The following is a 23250-nucleotide window of genomic DNA, read 5'->3' as shown; positions in this document are numbered from 1 at the left end:
CACAGCCCACCCAGACTTCACCAAAGGCCACCACGACAGACAGGATGATCACTCCACTACCCTTAATTAGCCCGTGTCCTAGTCAACCAAATAAGCGAGCCCGGTTTCTGCAATGATTCATGTCTATCTACGTACCCTACACTGTGTTATCACCCTTAACGTTTTTAAAAGAAAACACAGACATGGATGAGAATGTTTTCAAGATAGTACTATTTATTTGGTCCTGGTGTATCTGATACTGCACACAAATACTGGTCATTTGTTTCAGGCATGCATCTGGTCTCAACTTTTCTAACTAGAGACCTATTCTCAAGATATTCCTAGAGTGTGCTTCACTCAGATTAATACAGCCTGATGAAATTTCAGTGCCAAATAAGGAGAAAGATTATGTGCTACATTCCCTGGAGGTATATTACAGCCTGGCAAGTAGCTTCCTGCAATACCCATTTAAAAAGATTAGCAGGAGGAAGAAAACCAAGGTTACAATAAAAGATTCATTACTAAGAGTTCCCAGTATAATTCCTTTCTTTGAAGCCTAAACATAGTATCTTCTAACATGATGATAATCAAGGCATGAGTATCCCAAGGGCAGTAGATCTCTGAGTGTACTGAACGTTTTTCTATCATTTCTCAAAAGCAGATTTAAAGGAACATTCACATGTTTTTAGACTTAAACATTCTTCTTTCTCCTGACTTCAGACCTTTCAAATGTTAAAGAAAAATGAAACGAGTAAGACAACAAAGACACTTTTTAAATTCTCTTGGAAAATCTCATCTTTTTGAAGGGAATCATAGTGAGAGGGACAAGTTCCCTGGAGAGAGTATCAGTGAAGCTGATAGCAAGGCCCTGGGAACCAGAGGGGTTACTCATCAAGGGCCTCTCAGAGACGGTCAGCAGAGGTTGCTGCACAATCGGTCACTACCCTGAACTCAGGAGTGACGATGAACAGTTCTCAAAGGCCCTTGGTCACCTCACAGTGCCCAGCATGGTGCCTGGCTCACACCGCCTTCTATAAATATCTGTTCACTAAAATCAGATAAAATGGAAACAAGCTCCTGTCTGTGCCAAAATGTTAGACATTAGCATGTAGAACATGCTATTGAAAGTAAAGTAGAATGTTCGCTACTGGAAGAAAGAAGAAAGAAATACTATTTTTAATCGACTGTCTTTGAGTTTTGTAATATGAAGGATAAGAAAATCTTCCTGGTCCATCAGAGTTTGCAAATGGGATTCAGTTCAGTTCAGTTCAGTTCAGTTCAGTCGCTCAGTCATGTCCGACTCTCTATGACCCCATGAATCGCAGCACGCCAGGCCTCCCTGTCCATTACCAACTCCTGGAGTTCACTCAGACTCACGTCCATCGAGTCAGTGATGCCAACCAGCTATCTCATCCTCTGTCGTCCCCTTCTCCTCCTGCCCCCAATCCCTCCCAGTATCAGAGTCTTTTCCAATGAGTCAACTCTTTGCATGAGGTGGCCAAAGTATTAGAGTTTCAGCTTTAGCATCATTCCTTCCAAAGAAATCCCAGGGCTGATCTTCTTCAGAATGGACTGGGTGGATCTCCTTGCAATTCAAGGGACTCTCAAGAGTCTTCTCCAACACCACAGTTCAAAAGCATCAATTCTTCGGCGCTCAGCCTTCTTCACAGTCCAACTCTCACATCCATACATGACCACTGGAAAAACCATAGCCTTGACTAGACGGACCTTTGTTGGCAAAGCAATGTCTCTGCTTTTGAATATGCTATCTAGATTGGTCATAACTTTCCTTCCAAGGAGTAAGCGTCTTAATTTCATGGCAAATGGAATTACCCATCATGAAAGAGGAAAGGACTTCCACCAAATGCAACAGCTTGGAGAATAGCTGCAAGCACTCAGCAACACAGAGCTTCACAGATTTACAGAACGGATCTCCACAGACTCCTTTCAACTCAGAACAGACTGTACCTTCAGACTGCCCACAGGGTTTGCTTGTGGGTATAGCTACCAAACTGTTGCTGAGCCCAGTAAGAATCTGATACATAGAATCTAACGTATAATACATAACCCCAGAGGTTTTACTGTTGACTAGAGATGCTGTGATGCATGCTACAGCTGCAGACCTGGGAGGAAGGTCAACTGGCCTGAGTTCAAGCTCCACTGTCTTCCAGCTGTGGGGCCATGCACACATTATTTCACCTCTCTGAGCCTTGGTGTTCTCATCTGGAAAGTGAGAGGCTTAAAGCAGTTGACCTCAGAGATCCTTTCTGATTTCTAGCACTTCTGACTCTGGGAAGAAAAACAACTAAAATTAAACCCTGTATTGCTAACATGCCACGTAAGAAAACAGGTTGATGCCTCAACAGGTCACAGAGACATGGATCCCATTAGCAAAAGCTCAGCCTTTCTGTGGCTGCAAGGAATGAGAAGAATATCTTGGCTTTCAAAGTGGGCAAAGATTTGGTTTGGACGTCTCTCTAAAAAGACAGCATGTCTCAGCAGTAGAAATGGTGCCAGTAGCCACAGGCTGGGTCACTGCCTTTAGTGAGGGAGGCCCAGCATGCAGAACACAAATTTCTTAATTACCATTACAATAACCTTTACCACACCTTGTTTTTCTTGGGGGCTCTCCTGGTCAGGTAATCTGAGTTAGTAGATTCAACCCAATTTATAAAATTTGAGACTTTTTCCCACTGTAGGTAAGATTACATGCTATTTTAAGAAACCTCTTGGGGGATGAGGAAATATGTTGTTTTTCTTTTAAATATTATACTGTATATCGATTCCAAATGCTAACTGAGCTTTTAAAGAAAAACATGAGTTCCCTAAAATAGCCCGTCTACAATGCCTCTTAGATTTGGTCACTTTATACACAGAACATACTGGCTTATTAGCATGTAATTAGAAACAAAATGGTATTTGGTGAACATATCTAAAAGAAAAAGTAACTGTGAACATCCCCCAAACATTTAATCAAATGTTATCATAATTAGCCTGAGCTACGTGGCCACTTTAAAGTTGTACTCTCAAAAAATTCTCCAATGAGCTCTAGTTTGTAAAATCTTTGGTAATCAAATATCAAATCCAAAGGTCTAGTCTCAATCTTCAATTTTTTCTGACCATTCTGAAGTATCTAGCTACTGAAAATCTTACCAGTCTTGACCATCATGACTCTACTGGCTTCTCCTCCTTTTTTGACTTCATTTTCTGCACCTCCTTCCCTGAGCTATTCTTATCTCTACTGCAGTGTCTTCATCTCAAAATTCAGGGGCCATCCTCTGCCACTTTCACTATCTTTCTCTTTTGCCTTTGGATTTGGCAAGCTCGACTTGCGCCTTACTCTGTGTGGGGGACACCCTAACCTAATCACTAAGCTTGACGCTTTCACGTGAGTTTCAATTTTCTGTCTCCCTACTGCATGCTAGACTTCTTTACCATTTTGCCTTATCATTATTTCAAACTGAAAGTCATAGAAAACTGAATCAAGCAAGGAAGAAACCTGTGGGAATGGACTAAATTTGGAAGTATACGAATGAATTCCGTTTCTAAAATATGTATACGTATGTATGTATATATGCAGATGTGTATGTATGTATATAGTTCTCAACTCTGTCCACAAAAGGGCCAAGAAGCAAAGATACTCCAGCAGTAATGAGCCCACCTATTCCCAGAACTTGGTCTCTAATATCATGCCACTACAAAACAACTGAGGATTCTTGGAGAAATGGGCAATTTGAGGACTAGGAAGGAATAGGTTTAGATGAGCCTAAGATAACTTACTATGCCAAAAAATTAGAAAGTAAATATTTTTAAAAGAAAGGGAAATAAATGGTGAGGATATGGCACAAAAACACATTAGCCAAATCTGGGACAATTTGAGCACCAAAGTGATTCGGTACAGTATTGACCATTAAAACAAAACAAAACAAAACAGGAATCCATAAATCCAAACTGGTAAGGGATGGATGGAGGAAGAGATGGATGGATAAATAGATGAGAAAAACAAAGAGCTCTTTTGCTTACTGGAAAATATCTAGTGATGATTGGTAAGTGTGGCAGGAATGTGGAGTTGGAAAATTGTGATTTTGCAACTATCTTAAAAAGTTTGGCTTATGAAAGAATTATTAATGGACAGTAAATCTGGGTGAACCATGAGGAATAAGATATTTGCTTCCCACTGACTGCTTAGTGTTTTCAAGGGAAAAATAGTACCTATGTAGAGGAAAATCTAATAATACCTTGACCTGATGATTAAAATTTACATCCCAGTGAGAGGCAGATGAACATTATGTGCCTCCAGATATGATAACCTGAGAAGAACAAAACATTTACCTGGCTGACAAGGCATAACTCAAGCCTAATCATGAGGAAACTGAATAAAACAAATTAAAAATAAAAGGGGGTGGAGGGTGGATAGACGAACCATAGTCTTCAGAAATATCAGCCATAAAAGAAAATGAAAGGCTATGAGTATGTTCCAGTTCTAGATGAAAGGAGACTAAAAAGGAAAGACAATTAATTGTAATACTTAAACCTAGACTTTTTTCCTGTGCTAGAGAGAAAAAAATGCTGTGAAAGACACTGTTGCATTACTGACGTAATTGACAAAACTGGAATATTAATGATAGTGTAGATAAATGTATCTAACCAAATTTACTACAGTTGATAATTCTCTACAATGGTTATGGAAGAGAATACCCACTTTCTCTGGAATACAAACTTAGTATTTGAGGGTAAAGGATCAAGATAAACATATCTGGAAAAAAGTATGTATATGTACATAGACAAGTGATAAGTCATGAGGCAACTGTAGTCAAATACCACTGGGTAAAGGTACTCAAATATACTATTTTTATTTTGCAACATTTTTTTGCACTTCCCAATAAAAAGCTAGAAACTAAAACATACACACTAAAAACCAACCAAACCAACCAACCAACCTGGTCTGAAAACCACTTTTCCCTATTTCCAAGACAGCGGTCTCTGTCTTCTATTGACTTCATGCCCTCAACAAGCTTGAAATATTGCATTTTCCCTCAGGACTATTCTCTCCCCCATCTCCAGAGCCATTTCACCATATTCTGCCTATTCACCCTTCATACTGTTCCGCATCCATCCCTTCTTTTGAATTCCTACAATTACCTTCTTATTTCAAACATCTGTGTTGTGCTGTGCTCAGTCACTCAGTTGCATCTGACTCTTTGTGATCCCACGGACTGTAGCCCGCCAGGCTCCTCTGTCCATGGAATTTTCCAGGCAAGAATACTGGAGTGGGTTGCCATTTCCTACTCCAGGAACAAACATCAAACATCTACCATTTTACAATAAAGTATTGTTGCAGTCTGTAGATGCATCACTCCAACTGTAGTCTCTCTACACTGAAACATTTTAGGCTTATTTATCTTATTCGTCTCCCAACAAGATTATTTTCATTCTGTCACTCATCGACTCAGATTTTCTCAATGGACTCTGTATTGCCTCATATAAGTGAATAAATCAATTCCAAAAAGTGCCTAACTTCTTAGCCTAACTTTAAAAAAGAATTAATTGCCTTTTGTTGGAAGAAGAAAGCTGAAAACATCAGAGCCCAAAGAAGAAAGTCAAACTCATCTCAGAACATATTGCTAACTGTTACGGATCCTCTCTAATTTTTCCCCACATAATAAATATAAACACTTTACAAAATTGGGACCACAGTGTATATTCTATTTCATAACCTACATTTCCATTCTTCCCTATACCACAAGTATTTCCCCATTGGAATAAATACTTTTACACAGCGTGATTTTAATATCTGTAGAGTACTCCATTCTCTACTTATAGTCTTATTTAATCAGTTTTCTGAGACTTTTCCCCTCAACTTTTCATTTTTATAAATAGCACAAATAAAAATATTCATAAAAACATACTTTATACTCCTTTCTTAATGATCTCCTTAGGATGAATGGCTGTTTTTTTAAACTTAAATTGAATCACATCTTCCACTGCTTCATGAATACAAAACACACTATGAGATTTTTGGCTGCTATGCTTTTACTCCCTTTCTCTTGTTGCCTTCGTGACTTCTCTGTGCCAATCTAAAACAGAAGCAGGCAACATATCTTAAATGTCCCTGTATCAGAAGTCCTCAAAAAATGGTCTCAGAATGACTAACATCCTATGTACTCTCCCAGGCCTCGCTCATGTCTCCCATCTTCCACAGGGCCTTCCCTATAAAAACTGCAGGCCACAGTTATCACTGCTTCCTGATAACCACTGACACAAAAAAGACAGGATATATTTTTCTCTCATTGACAAGCAGATAATGAGTTTGTGCATCTCCACTGGGCAGGTAAGAGGAACATGACATGAAAAGTAATTTACTTGCCAACGGTCTGGTTCTGAGTCTCGGAGTCTGACTTTGTGCCCTAAGATGAGAAGAGTGTTCCCTGGGAAATTTTCTGTGATACTAAATAAATCCATCCCTGTTAGGCCCTAAATGTCTGACGAAAGCACGTGCTGACTGGGTGAGCTTAAAGTTAAAACCAAATGGCTTTTAAATAAATGACATGCATGAGTACTTCAGGTTAATGAATTCTCTTTGCAAAACTATCACTAAGATTCAAGCATTTTCCTTTTCATTGCTTTCGGGTAGATCTATTTTACTAGAACTGCACTAAAAGGTCTGAAAGGGGGGCTTTATAGAATCTGCTTTAATAAGTAGATACAAAGATTCATACTTAAAAGATTGATACATTATGTATTAACAGGAACTTCTGAAGGGTATGAAAGTACTTGAGAAAGATTTTTCTTTTAAATTATTCCACTATGAAACTTCCTAATATGATTGCATTTTAAAAACAGATTCATGAGTAAATAGAATAGCAATGAAGATCCAATATTTAAGCAAAGCAGTCAAAACTACTTTGGAGTAAAATTTTTATCCTATCATAGCTTCTGGAAATCCAGTTGCTGCCTTTATATATTTAGAGAGAAAATCAATGTTTTATTTTACCAAGTTCCTTCAAGAAAAACTTTAAGCATAAATGAACTAAATCAAGGGCAGAGACACCATCAGAGTTGCTTTCAAGGATAATAAAGAAAAAAAGGGTTGGGAGGAGTTCTGCAGTTTAAGTGAGAAAACACACTTTGCAAAACTTGGTGCCTCAGAAGTTGTTTTTGTCAATTTAAGAATTTTCTGTAGTAAAGTTTTATGCACATTATTTACAGTCTTAAAAAGTTAATAGGTAACACTTGAAATAAAATACAGTGACATAGCACTGTCCGTTGCCCTCTCCAAGATGGACAAGTTCCATCAAAGGGAGGTTAGAAGGAAGTAGTTAATACCACTGTAGTAATTTGCCAATCAAAGCCTCCATTCCAACAGCCTCTGTTCTCAGGCTCCCTCATGCTGGACACTGAGATTGGTTTCATGGACAAGGAAGGTGCCACAAAAGAAATGATTAAAAACAACTAGAAGACGATTACTCCTTTGTGACTCCTGCCTGAGAACCTGAAATCTGAGCAGAATTCATCTCAGTTTTTCTGATGAATTCCTCTGCTGCTGTCATGCGGTTAATTCTCCACGTTTTCTACTACTCTGATTATTAAAAAAAAAAAAAGAAGAAGTAAAAAGGAAAAGGAGCCAGCCAATATAAACATCAAAGGGTACTCCCACTTCTGTGGCCTTCAGATATTTTCCAGAGCTGGATTGTGGGGACAAAAGAGATGGTGGGGGGTGAGGGAGGGGGCGAGGGAGAAGGAGTTTGCTTGCTCTGTGTTTCCTCTGGGAGACAATGAGCCAAGTCGGCCCCACAATGGCACAGAGCAAGTAGGTGGCATGTTTCATATCATAAGGCAGCAAAGGTTTCCTCAGCAAGGCTAAGAGATGTATGTTCCCTCAGCTTAGCCAAGACAGACCCTGGCTATTGCCGCACCTCAGCGTGTGGAGGATGAGAGCTGGGCCCTCCGTAAAAAGAGCCTAAGTTGCAGACATACTGCACTGGGCCTCAGACCAAAACACTGAAGCGGGTTGGGGGTGGCACGGAGGAGGGACGAGGAAGGCAAATTGAGAAACTTAAAACCAGCATAACTTTTCATTTCCTGAACCTAAAGCAAATAACTGTTTGTGGTATTCACTGGAGTTGGAGGGTTTTTGGTTTGTTTTTTTTTTTTTTTTTTTTTTCTTCTTTTGCCAAGCCTGTAGACTCCACAAGCAACTGGAGGGAATGTTGGTCTGAAGTTAATAAGATGAGACTGAATGGGAATAAACGTAAAAACCTACTACATAGATACAAGAAAGAAAACTATTACATGCCTCAGGTCAGGGTGGGAGAGTGACCAGGCTGAACAAGAGTTCATGTGAAAAAGACCTAGTGGGTTTTAGCTGACTGTGAACATTATGTGAGCCAGCAGTGTGGCTTGGCTGCTGAAAAATCCAATGCAATTTAAGGCCAGATTAGCAGAGGTATAGTGTTCAGAGGAGGAAAAAATAGTCCTGTGCTGCACTGGTTCGGACACAAGTGGAGTGCTGCCTCCACCGTGGGTGCTAAGTTTCCAAGTATACATGGAAATACCTGGAACGTGTTAAGAGTGTCATAGGAATAGAAAGGGTAGGGAAATCATATCACAGGCATAATTGGAAAAACCAAAATTATTTCAACTGGGAAAAAAGAAAGCTGTGGGCAGGTGAGCTATCTGCAAATACATAGCTGGAGAGTTGTTTTGTGGAAGAAAGAGCAAGCATATCTCGAAAGGGCAGACAAATGGGCAGAAAAATAAGGCAACGTAATAAAACATTTTCTAACAATTCAAACTGTTCCAAAATGGAAAAGGCTGTTTTGTCTAAGAGTTACTTCTCCAAGAGTTCAAGGTTTAATGAGCACCTGGCAGGGATGTTATAACTGAGTGTTCCGGAATTCAGAGGGAGACTAGTCTCAATGCCTTGTCTTTCAGACTGAGTCTGAGAACCACGTAATGAGACATAAATAACATTCAAAAGAAAAGGCATCTATCATTTGCTTAAATCCTTCTATATATCAGTGAGAAATGTCATAGTCATTCCACAAAACACTATAGTTTCTTGAATTTGTATCACAATAAGGAAAACCCTGCTCCAGTTACAGTCTTAAACTAAAGAAACCCTTATTTGTAGGAATTTTAGCATTCTCATACCCTTTCAAACATTTTTCTTAACCTATTTTGCTTTCTACAGAGCTTGTTTTCAGACACTGTTGCTGCTAAGTCACTTCAGTCGTGTACGACTCTGTGCAACCCCAGAGACGACAGCCCACCAGACTCCCCCATCCCTGGGATTCTCCAGGCAAGAACACTGGAGTGGGTTGCCATTTCCCTCTACAATGCATCAAAGTGAAAAGCCAAAGTGAAGTCGCTCAGTCGTGTCCGACTCTTAGAAACCTCATGGACTGCAGCCCACCAGGCTCCTCCGTCCATGGGAGACACACCACATGCCAAAGAGGCATATCTTGACAGCAGGGTCTATGACTTATTCATCTTTGCACTCTTGGGCCAAGGACAGAGCCTGACACAAAGTAGATGCTCAAAAATATTTGCTAACCACGCTAGGACGGTGCGAGGTGCTGTGGAGGCAGCAATAAACAAAACAGGCCTGGTCCTAGCTGTTGTGCAATTTACAGTCCAGGGTGAGCCATCAAGATTAAACAAAGAGTCATACAATGGAACACATAATCATAAAATCACAACAAACTTTTTTTTTATTACTATAACAATTACAGTTAATAAAAAGTAAAGAGGAAGATGAGGGATGAGGGATTATAAAGGGAAATCTAATTTTCTTAAAGCAGTGATCTTTATACAGAGTCCTGCAGGAAAACAGAAGGAGTAGGCTGGGTAAAAACTAGGAAGAGGAAAGAACACATGTATAGGTGTGGCTCAGATCATGAATTCCTTATTGCCAAATTCAGACTTAAATTGAAGAAAGTGGGGAAAACCACTAGACCATTCAGGTATGACCTAAATCAAATCCCTTATGATTATACAGTGGAAGTGAGAAACAGATTTAAGGGATTAGATCTGGTAGACAGAGTGCCTGATGAACTATGGACAAAGGTTCGTGACACTGTACAGGAGACAGGGATCAAGACCAGCCCCAAGAAAAAGAATGCAAAAAAAGCAAAATGGCTGTCTGGGGAGGCCTTACAAATAGCTGTGAAAAAAGAGAAGCAAAAAGCAAAGGAGAAAAGGAAAGGTATACCCATTTGAATGCAGAGTTCCAAAGAATAGCAAGGAGAGATAAGAAAGCCTTCATCAGTGATCAATGCAAAGAAATAGAGGAAAACAATAGGATGGGAAAGACTAGAGATCTCCTCAAAAAAACTAGAGATACCAAGGGAACATTTCATGCAAAGATGGGCTCAATAAAGGACAGAAGTGGTATGGACCTAACCGAAGCAGAAGATATTAAGAAGAGATGGCAAGAATACACAGAAGAACTATACAAAAAAAGATCTTTTTACCCAGATAATCACGATGGTGTGATCACTGACCTAGAGCCAGACATCCTGGAATGTGAAGTCAAGTGGCCCTTAGGAAGCATCACTACGAACAAAGCTAGTGGAGGTGATGGAATTCCAGTTGAGCTATTTCAAATCCTGAAAGATGATGCTGTGAAAGTGCTGCACTCAATATGTAAGCAAACTTGGAAAACTCAGCAGTGGCCACAGGACTGGAAAAGGTCAGTTTTCATTCCAATCCCAAAGAAAGGCAATGCCAAAGAATGCTCAAACTACCACACAGTTGCACTCATCTCACACTCTAGTAAAGTAATGCTCAAAATTCTCCAAGCCAGGCTTCAGCAATATGTGAACCGTGAACTTGCTGATGTTCAAGCTGGTTTTAGAAAAGGCAGAGGAACCTGAGATCAAATTGCCAACATTTTCTGGATCATCGAAAAAGCAAGAAAGTTCCAGAAAAGCATCTATTTCTGCTTTATTGACTATGCCAAAGCCTTTGATGGTGTGTATCACAATAAACTGTGGAAAATTCTGAAAGAGAAGGGAATACCAGACCACTTGACCTGCCTCTAGAGAAACCTGTATGTAGGTCAGGAAGCAACAGTTAGAACTGGACATAGAACAACAGACTGGTTCCAAATAGGAAAAGGAGTACGTCAAGGCTGTATATTGTCACCCTGCTTATTTAATTTACATGCAGAGTACATCATGAGAAATGCTGGGCTGGAAGAAGCACAGGCTGGAATCAAGATTGCTGGCAGAAATATCAATAACCTCAGATATACAGATGACACCACCTTTATGGCAGAAAGTGAAGAAGAACTAAAGAGCCTCTTGATGAAAGTGAAAGAGGAGAGGGAAAAAGTTGGCTTAAAGCTCAACGTTCAGAAAACGAAGATCATGGCATCTGGTCCCATCACTTCATGGCAAATGGATGGGGAAACAGTGGAAACAGTAGCTGACTTTATTTTGGGGGGCTCCAAAATCACTGTAGATGGTGATTGAAGCCATGAAATTAAAAGACACTCACTCTTTGGAAGGAAACCTATGACCAACCTAGACAGCATATTAAAAAGCAGAGACACTACTTTGTCAACAAAGGTCTGTCTAGTCAAGGCTATGGTTTTTCCAGTAGTCATGTATGGATGTGAGAGCTGTACTATAAAGAAAGCTGAGTGCAGAAAAACTGATGCTTTTGAACTGTGGTGTTGGAGAAGACTCTTGAGAGTCCCTTGGACTGCAAGGAAATCCAAACAGTCCATCCTAGAGGAGGTCAGTCCTGGGTGTTCATTGGAAGGACTGATGCTGAAGCTGAAACTCCAATACTTTGGCCACCTCATGCAAAGAGCTGACTCATTTGAAAAGACCCTGATGCTGGGAAAGGTTGAGGGCAGGAAGAGAAGGGGATGACGGAGGATGAGATGGTTGGATGGCATCGCTGATTCAATGAACATGAGTTTGGTTAAACTCCAGGAGTTGGTGATGGACAGGGAGGCGTGGCGTGCTGCAGCTCATGGGGTCACAAAGAGTTGGACACGACTGAGTGACTGAACTGAACTGAAAAGGTGTTGAAAAATGGGAAAGAATGAGGAGAAGCAGGAGTGGGATCATGCAGGACCTCACGGATGGCACTGTTATTTCCAGGTTTCATCATCCGTGCAATGGGAAGCCAATGAAAAGTTTTAAACAAGAAGTGGGATAATACCATCATGCTGGCCACTGTGTTGAAAAGGATCAGCACAGTGTATTTCAACCCATTAATGGATCATGAAGTGAATTTAGTTGACCATGGCAGTATAAAAAAAAAAAAAAAACAGAATTAAAAAAATATCAGACTGTGTCATACAGAGTAAAAGTATTATTTCATGACTCTCTCATTTCAGAGTTACTGATAGAAACAAAGCACAGACATATGTGTACTGTGGGTCTCGTGAATGTATTTTTTTATTGTGAGTCATAGTTAAAAAAAGTCAAAAGCCTCTAATGAGAGGGATTAAGAGCAAACCCTCGGAAACCAGTTAGAAGGTGAATGGAGTAGTCAAGAGGGTGAATAAGTTGAGAAGGGGACAGATTCACACATCTCCTGGAGACAGGCATCAAAAGGACGTGGGGATCACTTGTATTTCGAGGGAAATGAAAAGTAGATGTCAAGAAAGATCAGGTGTCTAGTACCCATTAACTTGGAAAAAAATGAACAAATGAAGACAGCACAGTAAACCTAGCTAAAATCTGGAGTTTTCTTCAAACTGTTGAAAACAAGCAAAAATGATCCTAACTACTCAAAACAGTAAAAACTCTCCTTGGTTTCTTCAGTCTCCTCTACATGAGATCTTTAGCAACATGGCCCATGTCTTCTTCAGATTTATATTCCTGCCAAGTAAAGCATACGTGCTCAGTAATTACAAACTGAATGAATTAATGAATGGAGTAAAATAAAAATGAAAAAAAAATAGTCTTATGGGAAAATAAAATGTCCTGTGTTTCTTAAAGGAACAACAAATCAACTTGATAGATCTTCCTAATAAGTTGCCACTTATTAACAGAAAGTTACAATTTACAAAACTAAAAGAAGAATCTCTTTAATTAAAATCATACTATAAAAGCACTCTTTTTTTTAACTTAAATTTATTTATTTTAATTGGAGGCATCTGGGGAGGCCTTACAAATAGCTGTGAAAAGAAGAGAAGCGAAAAGCAAAGGAGAAAAGGAAAGATATAAGCATCTGAATGCACAGTTCCAAAGAACAGCAAGAAGAGATAAGAAAGCCTTCTTCAGTGATCAATGCAAAGAAATAGAGGAAAACAACAGAATGGGAAAGACTAGAGATCTCTTCAAGAAAATTAGAGATACCAAGGGAACATTTCATGCAAAGATGGGTTCAATAAAGGACAAAAATGGTATGGACCTAACACAAGAAGAAGATATTAAGAAGAGATGGCAAGAATACACAGAAGAACTGTACAAAAAAGATCTTCACGACCCAGATAATCACGATGGTGTGATCACTCACCTAGAGCCAGACATCCTGGAATGTGAAGTCAAGTGGGCCTTAGAAAGCATTACTACAAACAAAGCTAGTGGAGGTGATGGAATTCCAGTTGAGCTATTTCAAATCCTGAAAGATGATGCTGTGAAAGTGCTGCACTCAATATGCCAGCAAATTTGGAAAACTCAGCAGTGGCCACAGGACTGGGAAAGGTCAGTTTTCATTCCAATCCCAAAGAAAGGCAATGCCAAAGAATGCTCAAACTATTGCACAGTTGCACTCATCTCACACGCTAGTAAAGTAATGCTCAAAATTCTCTAAGCCAGGCTTCAGCAATATGTGAACCGTGAACTTCCTGATGTTCAACCTGGTTTTAGAAAAGAAAGAGGAACCAGAGATCAAATTGCCAACATCTGCTGGATCATGGAAAAAGCAAGAGAGTTCCAGAAAAGCATCTATTTCTGCTTTATTGACTATGCCAAAGCCTTTGACTGTGTGATCACAATAAACTGTGGAAAATTCTGAAAGAGATGGCAATACCAGACCACCTGATCTGCCTCTTGAGAAATCTGTATGCAGGTCAGGAAGCAACAGTTAGAACTGGACATGGAACAACAGACTGGTTCCAAATAGGAAAAGGAGTACATCAAGGCTGTATATTGTCACCCTGCTTATTTAATTTACATGCAGAGTACATCATGAGAAACGCTGGGCTGGAAGAAACACAAGCTGGAATCAAGATTGCCAGGAGAAATATCAATAACCTCAGATATGCAGATGACACCACCCTTATGGCAGAAAGTGAAGAGGAACTAAAAAGCCTCTTGATGAAAGTGAAAGAGGAGAGTGAAAAAGTTGGCTTAAAGCTCAACAGTTAGAAAACGAAGATCATGGCATCCCATCACTTCATGGGAAATAGATGGGGAAACAGTGGAAACAGTGTCAGACTTTATTTTTGAGGGCTCCAAAATCACTGCAGATGGTGACTGCAGCCGTGAAATTAAAAGACGCTTACTCTTTGGAAGGAAAGTTATGACCAATCTAGATAGCATATTCAAAAGCAGAGACATTACTTTGCCAACACAGGTCCATCTAGTCAAGGCTATGGTTTTTCCTGTGGTCATGTATGGATGTGAGAGTTGGACTGTGAAGAAAGCTGAGTGCCAAAGAATTGATGCTTTTGAACTGTGGTGTTGGAGAAGACCCTTGGACTGCAAGGAGATCCACCCAGTTCATTCTGAAGGAGATCAGCCCTGTGATTTCTTTGGAAGGAATGATGCTAAAGCTGAAACTCCAGTACTTTGGCCACCTCATGTGAAGAGTTGACTCATTGGAAAAGACTCTGATGCTGGGAGGGATTGGGGGCAGGAGGAGAAGGGGACAACAGAGGATGAGATGGCTGGATGGCATCACTGACTCGATGGACGTGAATCTGAGTGAACTCCGGGAGTTGGTGATGGACAGGGAGGCCTGGCGTGCTGAGATTCATGGGGTCACAAAGAGTCGGACATGACTGAGCGACTGAACTGAACTGAATTACTTTACAATATTGTATTGGTTTTGCCATACATCAACATGAATCTCATCAATCTTCAAGAGTCTCTTCTACCACACTGTCATATTTCCTCTTTCTGTGTACCAAAGTGCAAGAGACTCAGGTTCTAAATTCACAGCCTCAACATTACTTTGATTACTTCCATTACTTGGTACACAGTGGGTATAATCTTTAGTTTAAATGGAAGTTATGAGTCATGGAGAAGATCCAAGAATCTAAAGCCACCTAGCAGTAAAATCCACAGCAATCCACTCCTTGCCTTCTGGTCGTAGTTAGTCATGTGACACTTTGATAAGACCCAGCTGAACTAACATACTTTGTTGACCTGGGTACATATGAGCTGCCTATTACATTTCCTCTCCCTCCTGGGGAAGACATAATGTCTTCTACTTTTACTATATTGTCCATGATATTAGCAGTTCCAAACAGAGGAGACACTTAAGATTTCTTGACTGAAGGACTAGTAAGATGAAAATGTTGATCTCCTGACTTAGAGGTTAATACACTAGACTCTGCTTCCTTCATCAAACTGTATTGGCTATGCATGCAAAATAGCATGTCTTCCATTACAAAATAGCAATTGCCTCTTTCCAAAATGAAAAACATTTTCCATTGTAAGCTACACTTGCAGCTGTGATGTTGAAATGTCCCTCAAGTAAAGATTTTTATCTGTGTTGCAAAGGGGGAAAGTGTAGCTCATAAGCTTAATTCTTTAAACAAATCCAGTAACTCTGTTCCTTTGGTCCCAGACAGCCCTCTTGGCTTGTTTGTTTTAATGTCCCACGCTATTTACCCCAAGTTCCTGTAATAATCTGTCTAGTGCGTGTGATCACATTAAGATAGACTATTGTTGGCACAATGAATATGATCCCTATTATCTCTTACAGCTAACATGCCATTCTACGTAAAAAGAGCATTGAAAATGTGGGTACCAGGAGAGAGGAAGCCCAGGGGTAAGAAGCTTGAAGGAGGCCTAAACAAGCATGTTCAGTCGGAGAAGCTCATTCTCCAGCATTCTTGTCTCAACCTGACTTGGTCAAACAGATTGGAGGCAGGTATCACCTCTTGTTCTGGCCAACTATCCATCTTGATCTTTGGGTATCTTAGAAAAATGCAAAGCTGTTATGTCACACTCTGTCACTGAAAACTTGAGGTGTTCCTTTTCAGATCAACACTATTGTAAAGAGACTTCTGAATTTGATCAAGAGTTTTCCTCTCCATCTCTTAGCCCTTCCTCACAGCAGTTCTGAGAAATGTTATGAGAAAAGTTTCCTTATGTTAATGAAAAAACGAGAGATGCACACAGCTTTGTATCAAGTCAATCATTTGGATGCTGCATGAAGATAGAGTCCCGCTCCTCAATAAGTCTGCCTCTCATAGAGGAGTAAATGTGCACAAAATCAATTAAAACACAAGGTAGAGAGAAATAAGTGCTTCAGTAACAGGCCAAATAAAATGGTTCAGTGAGCAGCATTTAAGTCCAGGTGGTAAGCAGAGGCAGAAGGTACTGATGGAAGGAGTACTTCAGCCTTACCTCCAAGGATGTCAAGTACTGTGGAACACCAGCCTGAAGTAATGAGACAGGCTGGGACCGAGACCTGGGACCCTTTGCTAGCATGCTTGATCCTGGACAAATGTCTCCTCAAGCAACAAAACAAAAGAAATAAGGGACTAATAATAACCACATGCATGAGCAGTTGGGACAAATTATGGACAACAAGATACAAAAAGACCAAAAACCCAATTGCCACTTCTTAAGAGGAAGGAGCAAAAACAGGGTACTATGTATGTTCCCTGCACACAATACCACCAAAAGGATGGGCAAAACACCTAAGCCACCCTCAGGCCCAACAGCTGAACCCACCTCTACCCTCACTTCACAAAAGGAACCAGCTTGTCCCACCTCAGGGAGTGAGCAAGCAAGGGAACCTGTTACTTGTGCTCACTCCTTCCTGCTACAACAGGAACCCTGATAATGCTTTGCCTGAATTTCCTGTCTAGCCTCTTATCTATTTCTATTGATTAAGGAGGCCAAGAACTCAGGTTGGTAACAGTAACAGCAAAAGCCAAGCCACACAGGAGTGTGTGCTATACTTAGGGAACCACATGAAATTAGTGTGGCCCGTGGAGAGGGCTCACAAGGGATCAACTGAAGAGTTAAAAGCTCATGTAAATGAAATGAGCTATCATTTCATTTCATTTCATATCATTTCATATCACTATCCACAAAAAAGCTATCAGTAAAAAATAAATTTGATTTTAAACTTTGGAAACATTTTGAGTGCCTCAAAGAAAAAGCAGCTACCCAAGCTTTAGTTTTATCCAAATTCAATTTAGGATGAAGTTGACAAATCAACAAGTCTGAGAGCATAACCTCTTACTCAATTCTTAGGTTTAAAAATATTCATTCACATGCATGATCAATTCCAAAATTCATTCACAAAATGATCCTATTCTAATTCCTGGATATCACCCCCTCTTTTAACAAGGGTAACTCACAAGATGAATTCTCATAAAATAGGATATAAAAGCTTAAAAAAAGAGAGAGACTGACATTTAAGGTCTCAACCATTAGTCTGAAGGAGTCGGGGAGGAGGGGCAGTAAAAAGGGCTGCCTGGAGGGATCTGGTCTGACTGTTTACATTAACATCAGCAGAAACATATGGTTAAAAACAGACAACTTGAATTCTAGATAGCAAAATGTGCTTTCAGAGAACCAATATATAACTTTTAGTGATAGTGACTGACATATAAGAATTAATCAAGTTTGGGACCAACTGAAAGGAATAGTCTGAAGAGTACTGGCTTAGTGTTCTATTGGTTATCAGCTGAAACATAAAGTTTATAACACGATCATTTCAATTCAGAAGAGTAAAATCTGTTCTCCAAGAGGCCAATACACAATATTCAATAACTTTTGAAAGTCACATGAAGTCCTCTTTTCACAATGAAAGATGAAGGAGATCCAAAAGGAAGACCTCATGAAAGGCTCCTTTCAAACAGTGGCCCTTGCTGCATCCTCTTGATTAAGGGCTCATAAATAAAAGGCAACAACAGCAGCAACTTATGATTAACCATGGCATAGTATTTCAAACAGTGAATAACATTATAGTTATTGCAACCAACAAAAAACTCCTTACATTGGTTCAACATGACCTTGATTTTTGTCTGGCCTGTAGGTGACCCGAATTGAAGAGAGATGCCTGGGTTGAAATTTAACTCAGGGTCTGAGACGCTATATCACATGGCTGGAAAGTCAGTAATGTTGCAATTTCAGGAACCCCTGCTCCACTCAATGTGATTGGATGGTGTAAGGGTGAATCTAAGAAGAGCAGTGAAAAATAAAGGTAATTGGTCAGTCTAAGACAGCCCCTGAATAATGTCCAAACATTTGTGAACAGTCTGAATAAACCACTCAGGTTATTTTTAAACAACCAAGGTAACTTTACTGCCTGCCATGGGCAAGTGCCCTCTAGATTAACATGGTAAACAACTCCTGAGTGATTTATGACATAAACTCTTTCTCTGCCCTTTACTGAGGGCAGAACTCTTCAGGAGAGCAGGAAAAGGCTTTACCTCTTGATTTATAGGTTAAGACCAAAACAGTCTGAGTTTTTCTGAGTATGAGAATCTATGCTTAAATAAGACCTGGGCTTTAAAAGAGAGATCATACAAGACAAGGAAGAAAGGGTCTTTCATTATCTGCTTCCCTAGAAGGTATACACTGAGAAGCTGCCAGTGTCTTCTCAGTCTTAGATAAGCTAAGACCTGATTCTAAGAACTGTTTTTCCCCTGCCCACAACAGATGAAACTAAAGGAGAGACTGACTTTTCTCATTTCACCTGGTAAGTAGTCATATCACTTAGTTTTCAGTTTCTTAACATAGACCTCAAATTACCTTTTATTGGGTTGTCCTATTAAGTGGCCTGATTATGCAATAATTTCAAACTGTTACACAGAAACTCCAGTTTCCATAAAGCAGATCTATGACCTCTATAAAACCATAATCATGGCACATATGATTAATTTTTGTCTGTTTATCACCAGTTCACATCTTAACACAATTTAAGATTTAAGCAATCACATTTCTGTTTCCAACTCTGCTAACAAAACCACTCAGTCCGTCTAAAAATGAACAATAACATTTGTCTAACACAGATACATTCTTTCAGCATATTTCAAAAAGCCTACAGTAATAGAGCATTAACTAAAAGCATTTGGATAATCAATATTGAGAACTAAGGAGATATATATTTCACAGGAAATAAGAGTTTCCATAAATCTTCCATTTCATTATTACTAAGGAAATATATGATACAAATATACACAATATATTTATAAAACAGAAACTCACAGACATGAAAAACAAACTTCTGGTTACTGAAGGGAAAAACAGAGGGGGGGATAACTTAGGCATTTGAGAGTAACATATACACACTACTGTAGATGAACAACAAGGACCTAGTGTGTAGCACACGGAACTATACTCAGTATTTTGTAATAACCTATATGGGAAAAGAAGCTGAAAAAGAATATATACATATATAACTGAATCACTTTGCTGTATAACTTATGCTAACTCTACATTGTAAATCAACTATACTTCAATAAAAAATAAATTAAAAAAAGAAACATATGACATTAACCACAGAAAGAACTTCAAATTTATTAGTCATTTAAATTTATGGGATAAATTGCTAGCTTCTAGAAAGATTATGGATTAGGGGTTTGAACAGTTCTGAGCACAGAACAGATCCTAAATGGACACTCATTAAATTGAGCAGTCAGTCACAGGGAGTAAAAACTAATTTTTTAAGAATAGAGAGATGAGATAAAAGTCTAACCTGAACTTGGTACCTTTGTGTTCCCAAATCTAGAGTGTCTTGCACATCAAAGAGGCATCAACAATGACAACGTGAATGAATGAGGTGATTGATTGCTTAGTTAATTAATGGAAGAAGGGCAGTTGTATAATAAAACTAAGGCTGAAAAGGGAAAAAGGTATCTGAGTTCATAAGGACAGAAAAAAACATGCCCATTTGGTTCTATTGTTTAGCTATTTCTAGATATACTTTTCAGAGTGAAAGAGTTTGTCACTCAGTCATGCCCGACTCTTTGCAACACCATGCGCTATAGCCAGGCTTCTCTGTCCATGGAATTCTGTAGATAAGAATACTTGAGTGGGTAGCTGTTCCCTTCTACAGGGGATCTTCCTGACTCAGGAAGAATCAAACCTGAGTCTCCTGCATTGCAGGCGGACTATTTACTATCTGAGCCACCAGGGAAGTCCCAAAGAAGAGTTTATAAAAGGAATCAATGTAAAGTACTATTTCAGCCTGGATTTTTCTAGCTCAGAAAAGGTATCTAGGCCAGCCTCATTTTAAATAGGAAAGTGTGTTTATTTCCTTGGAGAGCCTAGTGTAAATTAAAGGAATTGATTTCAGGATCATTTTTCAAGGAAGATTACTAACCCTTTTGTTAAGTCAAATTACTCTGAGCAAGTTTTCTGATATTTAGCTTAAAAAAACATACATAAGTACTATCTCCTTTACTATGTTGGCAACTCTTAGTGGGATAAGCAATTTTGAAATTAAACATCCATTTCCAATTTCTTAAGCAGTCTAAATCTAGATTTAGGAATTTAAAAGGGAAGGCACAGTTGCTTTTTACTACAAGGAATAAATAATAAGGGGAAGGCAGTTTGATCCTAACCATGTCTCTCTGCTAATACCTCAAGTCTTAAGATTTATATTTTCCAGTAAAACTTTATCAAATGGGTGCGTGAGTGAGTGAAAGTCGCTCAGTCGTGTCCAACTCTTTGCGACCCCATGGACTAACCATGGAATTCTCCAGGCCAGAATACTGGAGTGGGTAGCCTTTCTCTTCTCCAGTGGGTAGCCTTTCTCTTCTCTTTCTCAATCCAGGGATCGAACCCAGGTCTCCTGCATTGCAGGCGGATTCTTTACCAGCAGAGCCACAAGGGAAGCCCCAAAACATTGGAGTGGGTAGCCTATCCCTTCTCCAGGGTAGCTTCCTGACCCAGGAATCAAACCAGGATCTCCCGCATTGCAGACGGATTCTTTACCAACTGAACTATCAAGGAAGCCTCATCAAGTGGATAGATAAATGGATAACATTTGTTTTTGTTCATGGATCCATAATTGCTACTGACAATCCATAACTCCTACTAAGGAAATTCGTACTGAGTTATATCTCTTCACTTTTGAGGCTAGTGGCAAGGAAGTAAACAAATATACTTGGTCACAGTCCTAAAAAACAAACAAACAAACAAAACAAAACCTTTATTGTCCCCTTCCCATAGAGAAATCAACACTAGATGGACTGAGGAAATTATAAGTGTTACTAATTTCACTGAAGCACTTATTGAGTATCTCTGGAGAGAAAGGATGAATAAAATATGGTTCTTAAATTCTAAAGGCTTACAGTTCAGGTATGAATTCAGACTGGTAAGGTAAGTTTCACTCTAGCATCAGAACCACCGAAATAGAACCAGCATGGAGAAGAGAGAGGAGTTCTTTACTCTGCCTAGGGAGTCCAGCAAAATCTCACCAAAGAGCTGATGAGCATACAAACTCCACCCAGCAAGTGAAGTCGCTCAGTCATGTCTGACTCTTTGCTACCCCGTGGAGTATAGCCCACCAGGCTCCTCTGTCCATGGGATTTTCCAGGCAAGAATACTGAAGTGGGTTGCCATTTCCTTCTCCAGGGGATCTTCCCAACCCAGGGATCGAACCCAGGTCTCCCGCATTGCAGGCAGATGCTTTAACCTCTGAGCCACCAGGGAAGCCCTCCACCAAGCAAAGCTAGCAAAATGCATCTTCACAAAGGGTAAGTCAATGCAAAAACACAAAGGTAAGAGTCAGCAAGAAAGGCAGTTTGTGAAGCATGTGTACATGAAATGGGATGCTGGGAGTTGAAACTGGAGAGATGAGCCAAGAAAATCTGACCTATGAAACTAATGAGTTTGGATTCTATTCTGTAGAAGAGAAATTGAGAGATGTTTTTGGAGAGTGGCTGGATCAGATGTATTTCTCAGTGGATAACTCATTCCATCTTTCCAGGGCAGATCAACATCACCCTTAAATCCAATTAGTTTTCACAAGCCCTGTGCTGGAAAGAATGCCAGGATGGGGGGAAAAAATTACTTTTCTGAAGTCATTAATTCATGACTCATACTATCAATACAACAGTCACAAGTAATAGGTTGGCCAATAAGAATGTAGGGCCATGGCCAAACTGAAAAAGCTCTGACTTTAAAAAAGGTTTTGCCTTATTTTTTGAATCACTCTCCGGCTCTCTTGTTTTTCACACTGTAAGTTATTTACCATCCAGATCAGGGTCTAAGGGTCTGTGAAAGAAAATGAGAAAAGTAGGGCAACGGGTATCAAAAATCCTCCTATGAAATATGTTCAAGATGTAATGATGTAACATGAGGAAAAAAATGTGCAAAACAGTATGTAACATAGAAACACATTTTTGTTCAGAAAATTCATAGTAAATGCATTCATATATGCATTGAAGAAACGTAAAGGACTATACACAAACTTGCTATCAGTAGTTAAGTCTAAGATAATGGGGGACTAGTTCTTTTTCCCCATAATACAGTTCTTAAAAGTCTGAATTTTATGAGTATGTACTACTTTTACAAGCAGAAAAACCACTGAAGGATCAATTTGATTTAAATAAAACCTTTCGACAGTGGCCTATAATCACAAAGGTTGTGGGAAGCCAGATAAGTGAACTAAAGCCCTTCCATGTGACAGTCACCACTAACAAGCAGGTCTGCCCCATTTCTATGTGGCCAACATAACATATCAAAGGCAGGGTTTCTAGATTAGCAGACAATCCTTATTTATCTCCTCACTTTCTTCAGGAAAACGGTGTAATTCCTTCCTAAGGTCATTTCCCCCCCCCCCAAATGTGGATGTTCAAGTGATTATTTTAATACTGAATATTTTACTGTTAGTCTGTATGAGCAGTGATTATTTTAATACTGAATATTTTACTGTTAGTCTGTATGAGCAGCAAATGATCTTTAGCTTTTGTCTTTGTGAGAAACAAATATTCATGCTGGGTCTGCCAAATCTCCTCCTCTTGGAGGAGCAATAAACTGAAGTGGTGAATTGAAGATATTCAAGATGCATCATTAGCTTCCCAGGTGGCTCAGACGGTAAAGAGTCCACCTGCAATGCAGGAGACCCGGGTTTGATCCCTGGGTCGGGAAGATCTCCAGGAGA

At 39.6% G+C, this 23250-nt stretch overlaps 1 protein-coding gene and 1 long non-coding RNA gene across 7 annotated transcripts in view; one reads left to right on the top strand and one right to left on the bottom strand.

Annotated features, from left to right (window-relative positions):
- The window catches only part of RAD51B (RAD51 paralog B), a 619901-nt gene that overhangs the window by 267812 nt on the left and 328839 nt on the right, over window positions 1–23250 (bottom strand). The window lies entirely within an intron of this gene.
- Window positions 18374–23250, top strand: part of LOC139185121 (uncharacterized) — a 28298-nt gene continuing 23421 nt past the window's right edge. Inside the window, exons 1-2 of the long non-coding RNA XR_011568663.1 lie at window positions 18374–18837; window positions 21720–21841. This is a non-coding gene — a long non-coding RNA (uncharacterized lncRNA). The remainder of the gene's footprint in view (window positions 18838–21719; window positions 21842–23250) is intronic.

This window comes from Bos indicus, chromosome 10 (assembly GCF_029378745.1).
Source record: "Bos indicus isolate NIAB-ARS_2022 breed Sahiwal x Tharparkar chromosome 10, NIAB-ARS_B.indTharparkar_mat_pri_1.0, whole genome shotgun sequence".
Taxonomy (NCBI): Eukaryota; Metazoa; Chordata; class Mammalia; order Artiodactyla; family Bovidae; genus Bos; species Bos indicus.
The sequence above is the reverse complement of the archived record's forward strand: the minus strand, read 5'-3'. Positions and strand labels throughout refer to the sequence as shown.